The sequence below is a fragment of the Molothrus aeneus genome, chromosome 3 (assembly GCF_037042795.1).
Source record: "Molothrus aeneus isolate 106 chromosome 3, BPBGC_Maene_1.0, whole genome shotgun sequence".
In the NCBI taxonomy this organism is placed as follows: domain Eukaryota; kingdom Metazoa; phylum Chordata; class Aves; order Passeriformes; family Icteridae; genus Molothrus; species Molothrus aeneus.
In genome coordinates this window covers 6,943,059-6,961,266 of record NC_089648.1, presented here as the reverse complement: position 1 = coordinate 6,961,266, position 18,208 = coordinate 6,943,059, and the positions used below count along the sequence as shown (strand labels likewise).

General features: G+C 37.4%; 1 protein-coding gene across 9 annotated transcripts in view; it reads right to left on the bottom strand.

Annotated features, from left to right (window-relative positions):
* The window catches only part of CDC42BPA (CDC42 binding protein kinase alpha), a 183,434-nt gene that overhangs the window by 90,470 nt on the left and 74,756 nt on the right, over window positions 1-18,208 (bottom strand). The gene's annotated exons all lie outside the window — the stretch shown is intronic.

The following is an 18,208-nucleotide window of genomic DNA, read 5'->3' as shown; positions in this document are numbered from 1 at the left end:
CCAGGGCACGGATTACTTTTCTCACCATGAGCTAAATTGTTTTGTAAATTTGCAGTAACTATATGCATGCTTTTTTATTATTATGAAAGACTATTCTCAGGAATACACATTCCCTAGAACAGAGCACTTCAATACATGCAGAAGCAAATTATTTATATTAGGGTTGTTTGCTTACAGAGGGTTCTTCAAAACCCAACTACTTGCAGGCAGAAAATTCAAAAGAGGTGTTTAAATTATATCCTTATGTGAGTAACTAACTGTGTCTACACTGAAAATACTGAAGCAACCTGAAATGAAGGAGCCCCTGGGAAAATGGGATGGCAGGGAGCAGATTGCTCACCTAGCAAGGGGCCCTAAAGTAAAAGAACACAATTAAAAATAGGCCATGAACCAGAAGCTGTGCCACAGTAGGCTGTGCACGATTCCTGAAAGAAGAGTTGGGTACCTTCAATTTACACAGCACTTAGAAAACAAAACAAAAAAGCAGAGTTCATGTTTCTATCTCCATCTGGTGTTCTCCTCCTTTTCTAATAAGCTACAAATACACACAGCAGAGGACCTGGCTGAGGGCACTCACTATTTTCGCCTCTCTAACCTGCCCAGCTGTCACAATGCTTTTTTTGGACCTGATCACTCTGCTTATAGTCTCACATTCCTCAACAGAAACTCCACACCAACAACATTCATCAGGGAAAACTGCCATTTGAGTCAACATTGGAAAGAATAATGGCCTTCAAGCCCAAAGTTGCATGAATATTGAGAAACAACACCAAGTGCATGACAAACAAGTAACTATCACAGAAGGGCATTCAAATATCCTGAGCAGTGTTTGCTCTTTTTTTGAGGCACCCTCTTAGTTGATACTTTAAAATACTAAAATCCAAACTAGTTTAAGCTGATGGTGGTAGAAACAAGCTCCATTGAGCAGCCAATTTTAAATATTATGTTTATTCACTTCATATTTCAATGTAGTTACAATGGAATGCCAAGCAAATGGCTTGAACTCTGCAAACTTCAGTTGACAGAGCTGTTTCTGGGTTGTCAAACTGTACTCTTTTGTGTCATTCTGTATTTTTCCTCCAGCAGATGAGAATAAATATTATCATGACAATTTAAAAAGCAATAAAATGATGGTATATTTGCCATGTTTTGCCATGTCAACTTTATTGGAATACCATTTTGGCTTCTAAGAACTTAAGTAAACAGATTAAGAATTCCAGAAGCACTACTACCTTGCAGCATATTCTAAAGATTAAAAAATTAAAGTCTGCTAAGTAAGGCTAATTCATGTCAAAGCTTTTAGATTTCTAATAGTATCATGAGTTACTGGTGGGTAAGGGAGTAGAAAGAGTAAGCTCCTTAAGAATGTTATGCCCATCTGTGAGTGCCATCTGTCAAAGAAATCCTGCAAGAAGAGGCTAACAAGGAATCCAGAATATGCCCAGCTGTTGCACTGTAAATTACTACCTATGCTAAAAAACCTTAACACGTAGTTCTAGGCAGATAAATGTTTTCTTTCCTTTTGATTCTCATTTTAGATATGCAGTCTCTGCTCTTTGCTTTTCTGTACAACCACACACAGTCCCTGAAACTGCTCAGGGCATTGAAAAATTCTGAGAGTAAACCAAACATAAACTGAGGACATGCACTGGTTTTCATAAAAACAGTGAAAAAAACATTTTACATATTCAATTTTTTAAAATCCACTGCTGATACAAAGAAAGCAATTCACAGAAGTGTGTTCACTCAGAAGCTGTCTGGACAATCTAAAAATTTTTTTAATATGTATTCTTATATATATCTTTGTATGTATATCTGTATAAGGCACACCTACATGTATTTTAATTATCAGGGATATTTATAAGTGCCCTGAGCTTAAGCAAGTTATTAGTTGCAAACCACTAGAAAATTTCCAGGACTGATCAAGAAACAAACTAACCTGCTGGGTTCATACTGCACCCCACAGCAACTCTTCCTTAGCCATTTTTTATCTTCCTCCAGGAATAAATACACAGATAAAAATGCACTGAGAATTATGGGAGGTGAGGGAAAAGGAGGCCTGTGCAGAAATGAGTTCTGGGATCACTTAATGCTTTTTGTTTTTCCAAAAGAAGGATATACAGTCTTAATATGAGGTTGATCTTCTCTCTCCCCCATACATTTATTTGATCAGCAATAAAAAAACTATTAAAAATGTATTAAAGGGAGGGGGAGAAACACAGAAAAAAGTAGAACATATTTTAAGGACACATAAAATATTCAGGAATAGGAAGCACATTACAAAAATTTAAATGAATTGTTTGTTGTTCCTGAGTTATGTGGGAAACAGAACAAAGATAAGATGCAAAGCTGCAAGTAAACCCTGGAGACTAAAAAAAATAGCTTACAAGGAGAAGAAAACTAATGCCACTCCAAGTGAACAAATATCTGCATCAAATACTTGCCATAGCTCTTGCAATATGTGAGGAAGCACTGCTGTATCCTCTATGTTTTACTGCTCTTCTCCCAAGCTAGTAGGGCTTTAGATTTCATATATTTTTTGAAAGACTGCCCAGCAGAATAAGAATGTTTCTGAAAACAACACTACTACACAGCCATTTTAATGTGCTGCATGGAACCTTTGCTTTCTTCATCCTTTACCTAAAAAAAGGTTTATTCAGCAGTTACACAGATACCTGGGATTCCTCTTTTTTAATGGAAGTCAGTATTGTCAGAATATCTAGCCCTCTCCAAGAAGAAAAGGGGAGGTGGAGGGAAAGAACAAAAACAACAGAAAAAAGTACAGCTTTTCCAAATCTGCTTTCTACTTAACTGTGCCCTAAATTAACAGTATAGAGGTTAAATGCTAATAGCAAAGAAGATTCCTTCCCAGTGAGTAAGTAAAAAGTAGAACAGTGAGGAGCAAAGAACCTACTACTCCTGAAATAATAAAACTAAATTTAGGATAATCTCTCTTGCCTCCCCTCAGCTTGAACATGTCTTTTACTGTATTGCAAATATACGGCATAATATTTATTAGCTCTTGGTTATCCCCAAAAAACCAAACAAAACCCAAAACAAACAAACAAACAAACACAAAAACAACATCAAAACCCCAAAACACACACACACACAAAAAAAAAGAAAACCAAAAAAACCAAAAACCAACCAAACCAAAAAACAAAACTGTGTTGAAGTAATTCTATTCACAAGCTGTTAAATACAGCAGAAGATACTGCTATTGAACACAAGAAATGCAAAGTGACTGTTTTTAGGGACAGAGAAAAGGAGAGCAAAAGCCCCTATATATGTGCCCCTATAATGGAAGGAAGAGAAGTTGTATTTCACTGGAAATTTAAATTATTTCACGGTATTATTCATGTCAACCACCAAGCTGACCAATGCTGGTACAGGCTGAATCCAAGCCTTGCTGGAGGTAGCAAGAAAGGGTGAGTTCCTTACAGGAGTGTACACAGGCACGGCTGTATGCTGACAAGAAACAAACACCAGGACTGCAGCATTTCCTGTATGCTATTATTCCACAGCCAGGTGAGGAATCACATCATGACCCTCTCATGAAATCCCCAACCAAGTCCTCCAGAGGGAGCACAGCCCACAGGGTGGAAGAACCCAGCAGTGCAAGGAGCTGAAGAGGGACATAAATGGCTCTGAATCCACGAGGAAAGCAGAAATGAAGAAACATAAAAATCCTCTCACCTCTGTCATGATGTGATTTTTGTTTTTATTTGCTGAATCACTCAGGACCCCAAAATACTTTTTTTAAAGAGTGAGAAGTAAACATTGTGCCTTGTTGCTTAGTTCAGAGTCATGGTGGGAAGGCAGCCCCAAAGCACCACACAGCAGTGGCCACACTGGGCACATCCAAACACAACCAACCTTCCCAAAACCTCAGTGCAGAGGGGCAGGGCAGAGAGTCAGAAACCCTACCCTGACTGCTAAAGGAAGATACATTGTACACTATTATTTGTCTTTATTAGCCAAATAATAGTGTACAATTATTATTAGCTACACTAATAATAGTGTACACTATTATTATTAGCTTTTTGTTTATGTTCAGCTAATTCCATGTGAAATTGTAGAGGTTTGTTTCTGACCATGTCCAGGGGGACCACAAGGTGAATTAGGAGACTCTCCAGAAGACTCCTCTCTGCCCAATACTTCTTAAAAGTGTTTTTTTCTTTTATTTTTTCTGTTTTGGGACAGGAAAGGGTGTTTTCCTTTTTGACACTAAAATGACATTCAAAATAACAGATTTCTAGCCTATATAATGAGGGTTTGGATTTTCATTTTGTCAGAGGTTCTTTTACCCTGTCTGGTTTTCAGACTGAGAGAATTTCAGTGAGAATTCTGTAAGGAACTGAGGTTCTGATCTTTCATCTGACCATGGGATGCCAAGCAAGATGTTACAGTCTGGGAATTTTTTCTCCTCACAAAGACCAGCTCCTTGACCCTTCTTTGCTGTAGAGTATAAACAAGAATGGAAAGGACAGAAAACAGTGAACAGCAGGATGAGAAGATGTGCTTCAAATTCCTAGCCTGCCTGTTGATTATTTAATAACAGCCAATTTTTTTTTTTCTGTCGTGCCTTTTTACATTTGATGTTCATACAACAGCCATTAACTGCAGAAAGGAGGAGTTTGTCAGAGAGAGAAGCTTTGAGCCTTGAAAATGCTGAAAAGCAGCACCTTGTGCAGACAGCAGACGGGGAAGATGGTAAGAGTCAGCTGGTGCTCAGGCAAGAGTCAAGTCTGCTGAAGCACCCAGGTGAACCACAAGCCTGCATCTCAGAGACAACTACGGAAAGTGATTCCAGCGTTTTCATTTTTAGTCCTATCACTGAATGCAACAACAGATTTCATATCAAGAAGTTACAATGAGAGAATATATAGGAGGACGCCACATGCCACAGCACTGCTGATTTTTTTATTAGAGTTTAAGGATATGACTGATGTGCCTCAATTACATGGTTGTATTAAAGAGAGATTCAAATGCTGAACTGCAGCTACTGAGTGAAAACTGTGGCTGAATTCACAATTTTAAAAAAAAGTCAGAGAATACTATCCTAGAACAAACAATTATTTAGGAATATTCAAAAGTACAACACACACACCATCCCTCAAGCTCTCAGAAGTCACTCCTATCTTCCTCTTCTTTGTTTCCCTCTCCCCCATGCTTATTTTCTGTCTGGTCTCCTCACCATTTAAACTGCTGGTCCCCTGGAGGATCAAAGCTGCTATTTTGAGTCACTTAACCTACAGTTAATCTCATTGTTGCTTGCCTGTTTAAGTGGAATTAGTTGGCCCTGGTGCACCTAATGGTTAACAAGGAGTCTGACAGTCTTTGGCTGTGTGTAGTGTTACAGAAAGTGCACTTCAGAACTTGCATAATGAGCAGTTTTAGCTAGTTTTGCCATTACTTCTTAGAGAATTAAGGGATATGTGAATTAATTAATCATTCTTGTCTAGCTGAGATTCAAGCGTTGTTTTTCTTTCTGGAACCAAATGGAAAGCAAAATTTTTAAAGCAAGGAACAGCAATTTCTGACTTAAATTTATAGATGCAAGTAGACCTGTTATATCTATAAATGATTTATTAATATGATACATAGACAGAGTTAACAAAAAACTTCCCTTGGAGGTGTGTTACAGTTGATCTGCATCAGGAAACATCTGAATAAAAAAACCCTCCAGTTTTACTTGTCTGAAATTTATTCAGAAATGTAAAATCAAAGACCTTGGTGCCTGTGCCTCATCTCCAACCAGGCAACCCTTTTCTAAACTCACCACCAGCCAAATGGCTTTCAGCAGAGGGTTTATTTTAAAAAATGGAGACTTTTTTCCACAATTCTTATGAACATTATCAACACCATTACCAAAGCATTATGAGAAAACAATGCTTCCTAAGTAAGCAATTTACCCACGTGCCTAACACTATTCTTTTTCACATATTCAAGGACAGGTTCCTATTCTGTGTTGAAACATCAGAAAGCAATGGTACCTTACTTAAATATCAAAGTTTTAGTGCTCAGTTTGAGATGATCTGTTCTAAATAGCTCATAGAATACCAGGTTGGAAAGGACCACAAGGATCATCTGCTCCAACCCTCCTTGGCAAAAGCACAGTGAAGATAAGACAGCCCAACACCCTGCAAAACTGATAGCCAACTCAATACTGGCTCTTTTAATAAACATGACACTGCTTGAAATGTCCACATAAATTGTCTTCTTTCTTCTCATGGCTCTGGCACAAAGAAGCATATAAAATTATATAACAATGGTTAAGTACTGCCTGCCCAGAACTGAGATTTGAATGCCACAAATGTTCACTGAAATAAAATTGTGGTTCAAAAAGATCTACTAGACTAGAAATGTACCAAAAAAGTAACAGACAGAAGATAAGACATTGAGAATTCTTCTACTTAATATATTATGCTAATGTAATTACCAATTTCAGTGAGATTGTTACTGGTGCTATTTCAATGTTGTACAAACTAGTATCTCACCATCAGCTACTTTCAAGCAAGAATTCTCATTACCATAAAACACCAATTAAGACAAAGCCTGTAGTATGAATCCCACACTAGCATGTCTATGTCAACCATTTAACACACGAGCTGCATTTTTACCTTAAATGTACATTTGCTTTTCAGTAACTGCTGCAATGTCTTCAAGCAGACCAGTTACAGAGAATTTCAATCATAACAGAACTCAAGAACTACATCAGGATTGTGTCAAAATTTCAACAAGATACCAGAAACTGCTTCAATCGAGTTCAAGATGCTCTGTTTTCATGTAGGACCAGGAATTTCCTGATATTCTCAGAACAATTCTATTATTTCATCACTCTAGAGCAGCAGGATTAGAAGATCCTTTTGATGCTGCCAATAATATTCCATACACATGTTACTCTGCACTGATCTGGTACTAGGGAACTGAGAGGCAATAACAGAGACAAAACAAGTTTCTGAAATGCTTATTGATCTGAATCACACAAGCACAGCCAAAACATTACACAACATTTCCTAACCCACATAAATCAGCAACTGCAACGTGAAGACTCACTTGATGCTAACCTAAAATCATAGATTTTTTTTTCCCCCTACATGATATCCTCAAAAAAGCTCCAGTGTGTTAAAGGTTATGTGTTAGTTTTGCCAAGACACTTTAAGATACACACATTCAGGTTAGTGCACACTGGTGGAAAGAAGACAAAAACATTGAGACAGGCAAAGTTTTGGCAGGCACAAACACAGAAAGGTTCTGGCAACATCTTCATAAGGTAAGTAGGGAAATCAGCAATCTGTTTTGCATTCATGTAGTGTAGTTACTGGCAGAGTACAGGAGTTACTAAACAATAAAAAAAATTATGGGACAGAAATTTTTAATTTTGGTATAGTCCCAGATAAAGCAGGAAAATGATGGAACAAGCAGAATGGGATAACAGGATTATCTTGCCAGGGAAGCTGCACTGAGCAGCTCCTGTGCTTGTGTTTCTAATGAAGCTGGCCTAATTCTCAATTACAGACTTTTTTTTCTTTTTATCATAGACTGTTAAGGTCAAACATCATCATTTATTACAAACCAGTTTTTAAATTCAAATTAAATCTGTGAGAAGGCATGCAAAGGTCTGGTTTGGAATGAGATACCACAACACAAAAATATTGCATTACTTTCCATGACATCCTCAGAACTCAGATTATGATTTTTTTGGCAAGAGACAAGTTAATCCCTCTTAGAATATTCAATTGGCAATCATGATGTTTTACATTTCAGCATTCACAACTCTCCTTAGCATTTGACTGTCAAAAGCAACCATGATATTAGTTCTACAGACTCTCAGACAATATTTTCAGAAACTATGATTTTAAAGAAACAAGGTAAGCAAAAGCTGACTCAATGTTTAAGTAGTGACTTGCCAGTAATTTCTTTTTGAGTCCATTGACAAGTGCTGTCACTGTAAATCACACTTTCCTTACTTAAATTTCCTACCATTTCTTGGATTTTACATTCTTAAAAGAAACACCAGCTTTGTGACCCAGGTGAGTAGGAAGAGAATGTTATTTGGAGCTGTGGCAATTAATCAGGCAGACAACATGTGGACTATACTGACACTAAACAACTTTCACTTCCTGAAACATAATGTGCAATACTTAGAATGATTACAAGGAATCCCACATTATGCCATGCAAACACTGGGAGCAAGCAAAATCTGAATTCCTTTGTGTGCACAATTTACCAGAATCAGGCAATTTTTGTCACAGCATTATGGATTGAGACACAATTCCATATTAAAAAATTTATAATTTTTCTCACATGAGAGAAAGTGTCACTGAAAGAACAAATGATAGTACTAGGAAAGGTATTGATCATAAACTGGCCAAAGGAGGGATGACTGCATAGTGCTGAAAGAAGTAATAAAATCAGAGGGAGATTATTACTGCTGATCCTTTGAGATCAGTTTTGAAACTGATTTAACATTTTAGCTTTAAAACACAGCATAAAAATAAGTGCACACTCATAAAATGTGTAGATCCCACAAAGCTTGAAAAGCAGCAGTAACAGCAGGGAAGACTGGAATATCACACATACAGAAATGACTAAACTGAAGACTATAATAACAGAAATCAGCTTACACTTAACAGTGTAAAATGTAAATACATTCCTCATGAGTGTAACAGCAGAAACCCCTCTTATACACCAAGAGCTTATCAAATATAAGTTATAGAGAAGGAACTTTGTACACCAAATAATTACTTTACATCTGTACCTTTACAGTGTGATGGAACCATGGCTCTTGGTTTCACTGGGAGAAATATTCTAGCAGAGTCAGAAATACTGCAGGTAGAACACAAGTTCCTCCCAAAATGTCATCTCATATAATATTTACAGTCCTTGACGTTAAAATTTTATCTAGTTGTGTGACAACTCAAAGATCAAACAACAACTTGAAGAATGACCATACTCAACATTGTCATGAAACATTATTTCTAAAGCTCTTATCTGTAAAAGAAATCCCTAAAATTTTGACTTACATATCAAGAAACCCCAATCAGGCTACCCAATATGTCAAAATGTAACTCTTGCTCTGATAGTATGAAACAAACCAAAACCAAGTAGTCATGGTGGTACAGAAATTTAGCTCTTTCTCTTTAAGATGCACACATAAAGAAACATTACATTCTCCAGTTATTCTTTCTATTTTGCAACACTGTCCCCTGATCAAAACCAGTCTTTGAAATACAGCACATGTGGATTTCTTATTTTACCATATTTATTTTTTTAGTTCCCAAAACCTACTTGCCTTTTTGGAAGTATTGATAATCTTAGAGTTCCACTTTCAGCTGTAGCTTGGCTGTTTCTACCCCCACAATGTCAGAGTCAAAATTCACCTGAACTCAAACTCCACGGCTCTACTGCTCTGCCATGAAAACATGCCCACCACACAAAATTACACACTGTGTTCATTTTTCACTCTGCCTGTGCTCCACTTTCTTCACACATTAAATGAGGACATGATAAGCTACCCTCTAATTCCCAGAGTGTGTAAAACTCCAATATACCTAAATGGGATGCCCAGCTGACCCTATTCACCACCTCACTGTCAAGAATTACTGTGAGACAACTTTCAGCTCTTGCTTGTTGGGTTTTGCAAACTTTGTAAAGCTCTCATGGCTTCTGCTTATCACTGTGTCTGTGTGGCCCTCTGTAAAGTCACCTCTTCTCAGTCACTGAGCCAGCCCTGAAAATGCAGCTGCCCAAAGATTTTGGTGCTCCACATTAATCAGTATGGAAAGTAGCCCTGGTAACAATTTATCTTTGGTTAATTAAAAATACTGCAGCATATAGACAAGGAAGCATATTAAAAATGAAGCATGCTTGTATAAATATAACATAACAAAATATTTATATGCAAAATTAGCTTTAAATCAGCTTATGATCTCTCTGGCATCTGAGGAGGATTGTGAGCATTTGCCTTTTTCAGAAGATCACTCCCCTAGAGATCAAAACTGTACTTTCATCCTTTAACATGGGAATATTTTAATTTTTTTAAAAGCAAATCTTGCCAAAAAACAATAGTTCAATTAATAGATAAGCCCCTATCATGCTTAAATCACCACAAAAAGACTGTAATTTGAGGGAAATAATATGAAAACAATACATTTAATTCTTACAAAACAGAAATCAAGGAAAAGAATAGAAAAATATCCTAAAATCTCTCATCTTATAAGGCATTCATAATGTGTTTGGGCAGGTTCAAGCTGTAATATAATCTTTATTCCAACCAAAAGGCAAGGAAACACGAGGGAATAAGCCAGATCAGGCTTGAAGCATATGTCTACAGTTTCTCTCCCATGTCATACAGCAGCAGACATGTAAGTAGTTCAGTATGTGTTTTTTGCTTTTGTTGTTGCTAGAAAACAAACAAGCCATATTGACAGGCATGATCCAAACACAATAAGCTCTGTGACACTGGCATAAAACTCCTGACTGGAACAGACTAAGGAAGGAACTGTAGCCAGAGGCTACAAAGGAAGAAATGCATTTGGTCTAAATGTATCCCAGTATATCCAGTACTTGCTGTAGCTTGGCAGGAAAACATCTCAGAAAATTAAAAATAATTAGAAAAATAATGATTGTATACTTTTTTCTCAAACACCCTAAAATTACACTTATTAAGAATAAAGTGTTATTGGAAAAGCCTTTGTATTCAAACTGCATATGTAAAAAATAATTTCCTTTTGACATAAAGCACAAGGCACAATGCTTGCTTAATAGAAAAAGCAAATATAACTTTTAAAAAGTATCTTGGAAAGGAACTTAAGGCCTGAATTTTCAGCTCTTAAACTTAAGCAGAACTCTAAAGAAGCTGCACTTACATAAAAGTAAATTCCTCTCTGTGCTAGTTCAATTTCCTATACGAAGAAGACATAACTTTGCTACTATTGTATCAGATCTGATTTTAGCCCCTCCTCCCTTTTCTTCCTTTCTTCTTCTAAGCCACTGTTTTCTTTTGGTACCTTTCTAATGCCCTTTTCCAGGACTTCACACACTGTATCTGATTAAGAACTCCTGAGTTACAGTGGCAGCAATATCACAGCTTCCTGCTGCAGGAGGAAATGCTAAAGGCTGCCCCCCAATAGCTAATAAAGAAAAACTGAACAGCACAAACATCACAGCACCTAAGTCAATAAAGATCTTAATGCAACTTTTCAGATAAAGTTCCACAAGGTCTTGCTGCCCTGACCCCCAACCATGGAACCTTCCACAACTGAACCAAGCCTGACCTCATGCAAGCATCTGCTTGGTAAGCAGTATTCTAATTTGCAGGATGTTAAGTGACCTATTTTTTTCTCATTTAAGAAGTTAAAAGCCAGCAGTATTTTGCTGTTGTTAAAAAGGAACACAAGCTAGGCTCCTCTATCAATGCAACAACAGCTCTTCTGGAAATGCAAGAAGGAAATGTTTACTGAAGAACAGCTTCAATGCAGACAATGTTATTTGGACTAATATTTCCTTAATTGTCCTTCCAGGAATCAGATTCTTACCCCGACATCTTATTATAATAAGATATCTTGCAAGGTTATCTTAATTCACTGTGAAAAAAGGGAAGTACTACATTTAGTGGCTGAGGCAACAGCCATTCAACTCAGAAATTCAAACATCAAATTTCTACTTGTTAGATCTGAAAGTTCACCTACTTAAAATATTTTCACTCCAAATTTAACAAATATTCACTGGGAAGAATGCTCTAGCAAGAAACCAGGTTTTAAAACACTTCTTATAATACATTCAAGCATTTCAGTTTTATATGAACACTGCAGGAATATCAGATTCTAAAGCCAATTTATTATTGCTTATTTATGCAATGAGAAATCTACATGACATTCCAAGTCAGCTAATGATAATGAATTTGTTCAGTGCAGCTTCTAATCTTATGTAATCAAATAATATAAACTTAATTGTATTTCAAATACCAAAAAGGAAGCAAAGGGCACATAAAATAAAGGAATTTCAAGAAGGAACTTGAGGAACACACAAGGTATTAATTAATAAAAAATTGAAGACCCATGAAACAAGGCAGTTATGAAATAAATACTGTGTTCACAAAGAGATAATGAAACGGAAGGTCTGCAGAAGACAAAACATGAGACAGATAGTTTCCTTACCATACAACAAAAAACTTGAGAATATGAAGACTATCACACAACTACTTCATTTCTGCCTGCATCATTCTGAACTTAATAAAGAACAACAAAATCACTGAAAGTTAATTACTACCTATATCTTGTTCACCAAATAAACAGCTAATTACACCCTCAGAAGCACAGTCATTGAGACAAAAAATTCAGAAATAAGGAATATGGTTTTTTCCTACTTTCCTGATGTTGATTTTGGATATCACAGAAAGTAGTAGGAAAAAGCATTTCCAGCATTTCTCTTCTGAAATGATCAGAAGAGAATGAGTGTGAAATTATAACTTAATTTACATAAAAACAGCTTTCAAATGGGAATGTTTTGTCCTCAAAAGAAGTTATTAAATTCTGTGAGCACCTCTGACTTCATTAAACATTGAGACTGATCTCCTGTCAGAGCTATGACTGTTCTAATGTGGACATTTCTTCTGCGAACACCAAAGAAGTCAAACCAATCTTTATGCAGCAGGAGCTCTTGGAAAGTTCCATCACATTTAGCATCCTCTGAGTGTTGCTTTAAACATTATTACTTGGAAGGGAAGACCACAGGTTTTTCTATGGAAAACTTCAGGCATTAATAATTTTCTCCTTAAGAGTTAAAAAGGACCCTTTCCAATCAAACTCTATCTCTTGTCTCTCTCTTTCATTTTCACTTTTAGGAGGGTTTAAACATTTCTGCTTTATGACAACCACAACCATTTCCTACCTCAGGGGGATTACACACCGTCTGGCAGAGTGCTCACATCCACCTGCCTTTCAAGCAATCACACCCAGAAGGTGCACAAACTGACATGGATAAGTAGAAACTCTTCATCTACACATTCCTCCTTTTCCTGAGTTTCCTTTCTAGTACAGGAGAACTACTACCAGCTAAAGGGCAGGTAGGCACTCAGAAGGAAATGAGGGGTGCAGTCCTTGTGTTGCCAGCCTTCCTCAGCTGACAATAATCAACAACCTCCTCTGTTAGGAGGTCAACCATTAAAGGGGAAGTTTTTACTCTAAGCTGAGGGTATAATACATTAATGATAGAACTGTTTCTCATGCCCCCTCTTTAAAATCACATCTCCAGCTATCCCAAGTACCACTCAAGGGGTGTGAAACAGGCACAATGTAATGAACAATGTTTTTATTGGAAAGGTAGCTTAAAGCAACTTCCTTCTATTCTCTGTAAGATTGAAAAACTGACCTAGATTAGTTAAAATGTTAAATTACTTCTAACTTGGCCTGGTGTCCCTGTTCAGTACCCTGCACAGTGCCACAAGCCTTTGTTTCAGCAGGGAAGAAGGAATGCCTGGAGCTTGGGGAGAGAGGAACAATGGGAGAAAAAAGGTCCAAAGATAGATTTGTAAAGACACCTCTGCTGAAAGGACTACACAAGGCTACTGTTGCTTTAGGGGCTGGATTTAGGGGTTTTAAACTCCTTCTGCTTGAATAACACAGAATATACATATAGGTCTATACCCACTGCACAGCTTTCACTCAAATTAGCACTTCCATGAGAATCTCCAAGAAACCATTTGCCTTCTTATTGATGTACAACCAGTGTGATCCACAGGCTCTTGGCACTCCAAGCATCTGTGGGCCTTTTATTTCAAAATGCTTCTAGGTCATGGCAGGCCCCTTTGGAAATCCTACCAATGAATGGTAGTCTAACAGCATTAACCTCACCAGGCCCTCAGTGCAGGTCAGGTGCCACCCTGAGGGCACACTTTAGAGCAGCTGCCAGCGTTTGGACCATCCGAGGTCACAGGGCAGAATGAAGGCCCAGGGAACCTTTGTATCCCAGCCCCTCTTCAGTGGAAAAATGGAGCAGAAACAGCTCACAGAGCTCTCCTACCTTTGTCACAGAATACCTTCTAAGGAAGCACTGGCTTACCAAACACTCACTAAAATAACTTTCTGTCCTGAAGTTTTCTATGTAAAACTAAACCATGCCACATTTCAAAGCAATACATTTTCAGTAACTATCAAAATAATCCGATGTTATTTTTTCCTTATTTTTCTAGCCCTGTTTCCTTCACTCTCAGCACTTTGTAAGGACATCTTCATGTGTGTATTCCACATTATGTCTGTTGCAAAGTTTGGTAAACACTTAAAATACGACGTTGCTTTCTTTCAAACCCACAATGAGGGCTCACTTTACCCAAGGCCAGAGCGCTTGGCTCATCCTTGTGCCAACTCAACTCAGACACACCACGCAATGCAGCTGACTCCCAAGATGGGCCTTCCACCCCTAAATTTTCCACTTAAGCAAATTAATGATCAGTAAAGATGGGATACACCCAGAAGACAGAAAACCACTTATTCAGCAAGTCAAAAATGGATACGCTGGCACTGAAACTTATAGTTGGAAGTGAAATGCATCCTACAAAGGATACCAGATTTCAGCTCCCTGCCGACAGGAAATATTTCAGGGATGTCCCTAAGATGATTTCTACTGAGGACAAATAGTACCTTCTTCTTAAAAGCAAAGAGTCTGGCTTGATAGGGAATAGACAGTTCTTTTATGCCTCTAATGGATTTATTCCCTTATGTTCAGTATTTCTCAGAAAGGATGTCACTTCCTCAGAGAATTCTGCTGCTCTACATTTTAAGAACTCAAATGTTCCAGTGAAGCTCAGCTGAAATTTTAGAAGCTGATAGAGAAAATCGAAAGAGAAGAATAAGAAAAGTTATCTGGTGGTTTAGAATGCTACAATCCTTCCAACTAAAAGACAGCAGCAACCAGAAATGCAGAAGCACCCTGATGGAGCTAACTGAAATTACACATACTTTCTGGAAGTGGGTGTGTTTATGCTTTGCACGCCTATCTTTTCACATGCAAAAGACAACACCTGACATGTATGTAACTTAAAGAGTTTGCCCTGTAGTCTTAACTATCCTCCCATAAACTTAACCAACAAAAATAGCAATTAACACAGGTGTTTCATAATCTTCCCAAAATATTTTCTTAGTAAGAAGGTAACTAAGGATTGTTTTACCATTCAATAGAAAAAGACGGCTGTTTAATGTGGGTGGGTGCCAATATATGAAAACTATTTTAAATGAATATTTTTGCAGTGGTCTGGAGGATCATGAGCCTAAATGTTGAACACTCCCTTGATTCAAATTGTCTCTGCCCTGAATCACTGTGCAGCCCTGCACAGAATAAATAGATGGAGGAAAGAAAGTCAAGATGAAAATTATTTAAGCACATAAACACTTATAATTCTGTAATATTCAAGAAGCTCTAATGTCCCAAATTAAATTTAGGACGGAGATAGACTTAGATGCACCCTTATTAAGAGGCTGCCTCAGAAGACAGCACGAAAGGCACCAGCAGAGACAGTGCAGGGGTGTACAAAGCCACCAGCGGCACACTGAGTGTGCCCAGGACAAGCTCCTCTCCAGAGGGCATCTTCTGCAATTCGCAGGAAAAATTTCCTCCCATGGCAGCCAGGCCTTCTCCAATCTTTTTTTACTCCAAAGAATTTAGGCAAAACCTAAGAATTTCTACTTTATATAAAACTGAGAGAAAACCTGGTTCACCAATAAAATCATGAAGGTGTTGTAGGAAAAACAATTTTTATGTGTTTGAGGTAACACAACATGCATAAAGAAAGTGTAGCTACTTAGCTTAAGCTGAGAAGAGTTTTACTGCAGTCCACACCTAGACAGTTGATAATGCATGCAAATATAAGCTTTTAACATATGCCATGAAGAATTAACAAACAGCACAACCTTGAAACTAAAATTAAGATTAATACATGTGGAGACTTTTTTCAGGGAGGAGGGGGGGGAAGAAAAGCAGAAGAAAGGTGTTAAAATATATATAAGATAAAAGACAAATTGCAGAACACTGACACAAGACAATATTTAACCTTGGTCTAAAAGCAAGCATCACTTCATTGGTACAAATTCTAGCTGAAGATATCAGGGTTAGGTACAAGCTCCCCAGCCAAGTTGTGCATTTGTGAGAGATACAAATATGCACTTTCTTTCTCATTTTGAACAGCTGTACACATATTTACCTTAGATGAAGTTTCCTTCCTAAAGCTAGCCTTGAGCTGTCAACATGACTTGGTAGTGCCAGTGCTAGTGAATTCCTATCAATGGCAAAAGCTAAGATAGTAAAGAAAAGGCTATTTTGTTTACATTCTGAGCCATCATTTAGCTACCAGGTAAAATGCCACAAGATTTGTTCATAGAAATTAGTTAGTCAGAAATGAAAAATTATCCAATATTTCTGTTCTGATTGATGTTATCTCAAAAATATTGGATCACATATTTGTTGAAACTGAGAAAACATTAGGAATACCCTAAAAATGGTAGTACTGATGTTATTTTTAGCTAGCAACTTTTCTTTTTCTTAATTTCATTAGGTATCAGGGGATAGCTTCAAAAACACCATGTAATTTATCTGCACAATTTTATTAGTACCTAGATTTCGATCTCCTCACTATAAATTCATCCTACAATCCCACAATGCTAGTGCAGAAAGAGCATTCAAATTTGGAACTGAAAACCTGAAATCAAGTAATTTAAGTAATCCTGAGGTTGTTTCTACTTGACATTTCAGAATCTTGGCCAATGTACTTCAGGAAAGGAAAGTGTCTTGCACTTTCAGAGTGGTTGGCACACAAACAGCCACTGCAATCAGCATCACTCCCAAACAAAACTAATTGACAACTGAAAAGAGATTGATGCTAGAAAGGCACAAGAGGAGTGACATACTTCAAAGAAAAACAGAAATTTCATTTTTATGAAGTACAAAAACATCCACAGAAAACCAGAAAATTATCATTGGAGTATACCACTGTGAATGGTTAATGTGAAAATCTATCCTGAAAGAACTGGGGCACTAAAAGGAAACAAAACAAAGCAATCTGCTATCTTACTGTGTGAACAGAACCTTGACCAAAACATGCCTAAAGCACAGTTTCTAGTTCAGTAGCAACAACGCAGATCAAATCCTGATGCACACTGGCTATTCATCTGAAAAACCACTACTGCAGCTGCTACATTAATCCAGCTTTTAGCACTATTTCCTCCTTCTTCTTCTACATCCTTTGCTGTGTGCAAGGCACTCCCAAAAAAGGATGTGGCCACCATGGTTAAGCCTTCAGGAAAAGAGCATTAGGGGCATTCAGATGATGTGTTTTCTTTTCCTTTCTTTTGCTTTACCAGTTGAAAACATCTTAATAAAACTAACAGTGAAACAGGTCTCATTTCAAAGGCTGATCATTTAACATATACTCAAGTGCTCTTTACATTTTTAATCTTGCCAAACATGCCTTTATAAACAGGCATTGCATTACAGCAGTACTAAAGATAAAATGCCAAAGTGGCATTTAGAACTTTATGAATATGAAGCTCACTGGCAACACCACAAATCAAACAAAGGACCAAGAATTCATAGAGCCCCCCCCCTTTTTTTTGTTATAAATTCATATGAATAAATATGCAAGCATAATAATTAGCACATTGTTTTCAACTGCAATGCTACTATTTTCATCCCAAGTTTTACACCAGCACCTATTTCAACATTTCCCCTACTGTTCGAAGATGGAAACATCACATCTGTTGCACATTACAAACTAACAGTACTCAATTACAAAGATTTTGATCTGTTTGGAGGAAAAGGTAGGAGGAGCCTGTTCTTCTGCAGAGTTACTACTCCATATGCAGACTTATAGGGTAAAAGACCTTGCAAGACTAAATAGTGTCTCACCAATTCACCCATAAACACATTTTAAGAATTAGTTCAAAATTAAATTGAATGCAAAAACCTTTCGCATCAGGTCCTATAGGCAAAAAACAAAACAAAACAAAGGCAGAAAATACACAGTTCAAATCTTCACTACTCAGGGAAAGTACTCCAGGTTTTTCCATGAGACATTATCACACAAAGCTGTCTTCAGCAGGCAGACACAGCTCTTCAGCCAAACTAGCAGACTTCAAACTATTCCAGAAGAGTGATTTGCAGTTTAGCTCCACCCCACCTACAGCCCTCTCATGAGAAGCCAGAATTCCAAAGG